The following is a 5,966-nucleotide window of genomic DNA, read 5'->3' on the forward strand; positions in this document are numbered from 1 at the left end:
GAGCAACAGAGGTAGCATCCTTAAATTTCATGTTCCAATTCTTCCTGCCAATAGTAAAATTACCATTACCATCTCCAGGAAATGATTGCCCATGTTCCAAACGTTCATCTTTGAAACCTAAGTGGCATGAACCACTATCATCAACCCAATATTGCCTTGAAAGTTCTCAAACAGCTCTGGCAGCTAGGCTTGCACGTTCTCCAAACTCAGCCACTGCTTGTGCAGCAGAGGTAGCATCCTTAAATTTCATGTTTCAATACTGCCTGCCAACAGAAGAATTACCATTACCATCTCAAGGAAATGATTGCCCATGTTCCAACCTTTCATCCTTGAAAATTAAGTGGCATGAACCACCATCAACAACACAATATTGCCTTGAAAGTTCTATAACAGCTCTGGTAGCTAGGCTAGCATGTTCTGCAAACTCAGTCGCTAATTGAGCAGCAGAGGTAGCATCCTTAAATTTCATGTTCCAATTCTGCCTGCCAATAGTAAAATTACCATTACCATCTCCAGGAAATGATTGCCCATGTTTCAACCTTTCATCGTTGAAACCTAAGTGGCATGAACCACTATCATCTACCCAATATTGCCTTGAAAGTTCTACAACATCTCTGGCAGCTAGGCTTGGATGTTTTGCAAACTCAGCCGCTGCTTGAGCAGCAGAGGTAGCATCCTTAAATTTCATGTTCTAATTCTGCTTGCCAATAGAAAATTTATCATCTCCAGGAAATGATTGCCCATGTTCCAACCTTTTATCCTTGAAACTTTATTGGCTTGAACCACCATCATCAACACAATATTGCCTTGAAAGTTCTACAATGGCTCTGGCAGCTACGCTTGCATGTTCTGCAAACTTAGCCGCTTCTTGAGTAGCAGAGGTAGCATCCTTAAATTTCATGTTCTGACTCTACCTGCCAATAGAAAAATTACTATTACCATCTCTAGGATATGATTGCCCACGTTCCATCCTTGAAACTTAAGTGGCATGAACCACCATTAACAACAAAATATTACCTTGAAAGTTCTACAACAGCTCTGGCAGCTAGGCTTGGATATTCTGCAAACTCAGTCGCTACTAGAGCAGCACAGGTAGCATCCTTGAATTTCATGTTCCAATTCTGCCTGTCAACAGAAAAATTACTATTACCATCTCAAGGAAATGATTGCTCATGTTCCAACCTTTCATCCTTGAAACCTAAGTGGCATGAACCACCATCATCAACACAATATTGCCTTGAAAGTTCTACAACAAATCTGGCAGCTAGGCTTGGATGTTCTGCAAACTCAGCCGCTGCTTGAGCAGCACAGGTAGCATCCTTGAATTTCATGTTCCAATTCTGCCTGCCAACAGAAAAATTACCATTACCATCTCAAGGAAATGATTGCCCATGTTCCAACCTTTTATCCTTGAAAGCTAAGTGGCATGAACCACCATCATTAACAAAATATTGCCTTGAAAGTTTTTCAACAGCTCTGGCACCTAGGCTTGGATGTTTTGCAAACTCAGCCGCTGCTTGCGAAGCAGAGGTTGCATCCTTAAATTTTATGTTCCAATTCTGCGTGCCAACAGAAAAATTACCATTACCATCTCAAGGAAATGATTGACCATGTTCCAACCTTTTATCTTTTAAACCTAAGTGGCATGAACCACCATCATCAACAAAATATTGCCTTGAAAGTTCTACAACAGCTCTGGCAGCTAGGCTTGGATGTTTTGCAAACTCAGCCACTGCTTGAGCAGCAGAGGTAGCATCCTTAAATTTCATGTTCCAATTCTGCCTGCCAATAGAAAATTTACCATCTCCAGGAAATGATTGCCCATGTTCCAACCTTTCATCGTTGAAACATAAGTGGCATGAACCACCATCATCAACACAGTATTGCCTTGAAAGTACTCTAACAGCTCTAGCAGCTAGGCTTGCATGTTCTCCAAACTCAGCCGCTGCTTGAGTAGCAGAGGTAGCATCCTTCAATTTCATGTTCCAATACTGCATGCCAACAGAAAAATTACCATTACCATCTCAAGGAAATGATTGCCCATGTTCCAACCTTTCATCCTTGAAAACTAAGTGGCATGAACCACCATCATCAACATAATATTTCCTTGAAAGTTCTACAATAGCTCTGGTAGCTAGCCTCGCATGTTCTGCAAACTCAGTCGCTACTTGAGCAACATAGGTAGCATCCTTAAATTTCATGTTCCAATTCTGCCTGCCAATAGAAAAATTACCATCACCATCTCCAGGAAATGATTGCCCATGTTCCAACCTTTCATCCTTGAAACCTAAGTGGCATGAACCACCATCATCAATACAATATTGCCTTGAAAGTTCTACAACAGCTCTGGCAGCAAGGCTTGGATGTTTTGCAAACTCAGCCGCTGCTTGAGCAGCAGAGGTTGCATCCTTAAATTTCTTGTTTCAATTTTGCTTGCCAACAGAAAAATTAACAATACCATCTCAAGGAAATGATTTCCCATGTTCCAACCTTTCATCCTTGAAACCTAAGTGGCATGAACCACCATCGTCAACAAAATATTGCCTTGAAAGTTCGACAATAGCTCTGGCAGCTAAGCTTGCATGTTCTGCAAACTCAGCCGCTGCTTAAGCAGCATAGGTAGCATCCTTAAATTTTATTACCATCTCAAGGAAATGATTGCCCATGTTCCAACCTTTTATCCTTGAAACCTAAGTGGCATGAACTACCATCATCAACACAATATTGCCTTGAAAGTTCTACAACAGCCCTGGAAGCTAGGCTTGCATGTTCTGCAAACTCAGCCGCTGCTTGAGCAGCAGAGGTAGCATCCTTAAATTTCATGTTCCAATTATGCTTGCCAACAGAAAAATTACCATTACCATCTCCAGGAAATGCTTTCCCATGTTCCAACCTTTCATCCTTGAAACCGAAGTGGCATGAACCACCATCATCAACACAATATTGCCTTGAAAGTACTCCAATAGCCCTGGCAGCTAGGCTTGCATGTTCTCCAAACTCAGCCGCTGCTTGAGCAGCATAGGTAGCATCCTTAAATTTCATGTTCCAATACTGCGTGCCAACAGAAAAATTAACAATACCATCTATAGCTCTGATACCATTTTTACGGTCCTTTCTATTCTTATTTAATTCCATTTATAATTTAGTCAAATGTAAAAGCTTTTTCATAATATTCTTTTTGTAGTGGAATTAGTCTGATTATTTCTTTTAAGCTTTCTAATATATACTCTATATATTCTATATCTTGGGTTCTTTGATATTCTTCAATATTAGTTTTTATTAGATTTGTTAATAATTTTATACTGTCGGTAGTTTGTTGACAATATTGTAGGTATATATTATCCATTATGTGTTATCAAAATATAGATCTAATTCATATAAGTCTGTTTCTGGTATAATTAATTCTGTCCAATTTTGATTCATTATTTCTGTTATTTCAAAATTAATTAGTTTTTCATAGATTATTCTTCTTACATCATTATCAATATTTTTTAGTATATATAGTATAAGTATCTTATAACTAAGATCATCATCTATTAAGTATGTGCTCATTTTATCATATGATTTGCTAAACATATTCCTTTTAATCTCTATGTCTATTATCCTTATTCATCATATTATAATAAGTTATTTTAATCATCTTTTCTGGTCACTACCATGATTTTCTGCTTCAATCAGTTACCCTAACAGCGCTTCAACTTTATTTACTCCCCTAAACGGCCTTCTGCCTACCGGTTTCAACCTTAGGATGCATAGTCTGGGCTTACCTACTCTTAGCATATTTTCATGGCAAACTTTCTCAAGATGATTTTTATAACAGTACTATTATATGATGGATAATTATAATTTACATGTAAGAGATTATCAGGAATATAATAATTTAGCTACTCATGATTATAATATGACATACCTGTTTTTGTAGGTTCTTGATGTCTTCTTGTTGATTTATAGTTTTCATATTTTCTTGTTGATCTATAGCTTGTTGATCCATAGCTTTCCTGTATTTTCTGTATTTTTGTATTTTAGAGAGTAGAGAGAGGGAAGAGAGAAGCCCTTGGATGCTAATATGCAGACTGTTTTTTTATTCATAAACAAAGGGCTATTTAAAGATTACAAAAGTGACTTTTACTATTCATGAACGACCTTTACTGTTCATGAGACTGACTCTTACTTTTATAAAGTAAAGAACTATTTACTTTACGACTTTTACAAAAAACAAAATAACATAAAGAAAAGAAAAGAATCTAATAAATCTTTTACTTTATCTTGTCTGCCATTGTTTTTGTCGTCTAGTTTGTCGTCTTTTTCTCGATTATTCCAGTTGTACGTCTGGAACAATGTTATCTTCTCCTTTGCATTTTGAGCATATGTGGTCTGGGTATTTGTGACTGATTATCTTGCAGTATCTTGTTAATAGTTCTGGAGAGATGAAATTCGTCCTTATAGCTCTTGTAGTTGTAGGTTGTTCTGGCTTCAAAAGACTTAAGACCCATTGTCTTAATTCTTTCATATCTGCTTCTCTTATTTCTCTGCAATTTGAATATATCATTGTTTGCTCTCTTGAATAATAACTCCAAATAGCATTCTGATTTAGGTAGTTGTTTGCTAGCTCATTTAGTATAGTGGATATTCCAATTATCCTTTTATTTGCATAAAAGTCTGGAATATTTATTTTTTCTATCTCTTCTTGTTCTTCTATTTTTTCTGGTACGAGCATTTCTCTTGTAAGTCCGATCTTGATAACTTGTATGATAGGCTTTATCTCTTCATATAATATCTCTGTTGTAGCTGAATAAAATCTTATATAGAACAATGTCCCTTTAGTTATCCTTCTGTATTGCATAAATGCTATGTATAACTCCAGTATGGTAGCTATCTCTTGTCATGTCTGTATATATACTGTATCTAGTAGTCCATAATTATAGCAAGTGGCTATTAGTTTTGCATTTGTATTTGGTAGTGGTATTAATTTATTGTATCATGTTAGGTAATGGGTAATATAATCTTCATTTGGATTCTGGGTAGTTTGGGATCTTGGGTTTTTGTTTAAAAAGTTTTGTATTTTGTGTATGTTGTCTATATATGTATGGGTTATATGGTTGTATGTCTTTTTGGTTTGGTTCAAACTTTCTTTGTAGGTATTTGTTTGTGGTGGTAGGAATATTTCGTTCTGGGTATTTTGGATATTTTTTTGTACGAATGGTTTTGAAAATAAATTGTTCATATTTATATTTGTGTATCTAGGTTTAATTTCTTCCTTCTTCTTTGCAGATGAGCTGCTAGCTGTGCTGCTTCCTGCAACTGTATTTAACAAACTGTTATGAGTTTTTAGGTGTTTCTCAACGTCACCTTCTAGCTCTGGAATTTTAGAGACTTCCGATCATCTTATCTCCGCATTTTTTGAGTCATGCTGCTGACTACTAGCTGTTTTCTTTATTATCTGTATCTCTTCATCCATACTTTCCACTTTCTTACAAAGTGTATTCATGGCTAAGAGTAGATTTTCCATTGTATTATCTGGGTCAGTTTGGGTAGCTTTGTCTTGACAAGTAATCTGCAACAACATTCTTGTTAATAGTGATTATTTCAATTATAAATGTAAAATTTAATATATTTAATACCAGTCTGCGTATTTCTTTTGTTGTAACTGAATCTTGTACTTTTCTGGTTATCCTCCATTTTACTTGGGTATTATCTGTTCTTACAATAAATCTGTTGTAAACTATATATGGTTCAAATGCTAATAAACATTTATATAATGCAAATAATTCTTTTCTATTTATTTTCCATTTTTCTTGTGGTTCTGTATAAGATCCTGAATAATACCTGCAATGATGTTCTATTTTTTCTTTATCATATTTATATTTAAGAACTCCTCCATAACTATGATTACTCGAATCTGTTTCTACAATGTAAGTAAATTTCTTATTTTCATCTGGGAAGTATAATTTTGGTAGTTTCTTACA

At 35.7% G+C, this 5,966-nt stretch overlaps 1 pseudogene; it reads right to left on the reverse strand.

Annotated features, from left to right (window-relative positions):
- Window positions 1–4,312: 4,312 nt before the first annotated feature.
- On the reverse strand, window positions 4,313–5,566 carry LOC138903789 (uncharacterized; annotated as a pseudogene).
- Between the last annotated feature and the right edge of the window lie 400 nt (window positions 5,567–5,966).

Source organism: Nicotiana tomentosiformis, unplaced genomic scaffold, assembly GCF_000390325.3.
Source record: "Nicotiana tomentosiformis unplaced genomic scaffold, ASM39032v3 Un00002, whole genome shotgun sequence".
In the NCBI taxonomy this organism is placed as follows: domain Eukaryota; kingdom Viridiplantae; phylum Streptophyta; class Magnoliopsida; order Solanales; family Solanaceae; genus Nicotiana; species Nicotiana tomentosiformis.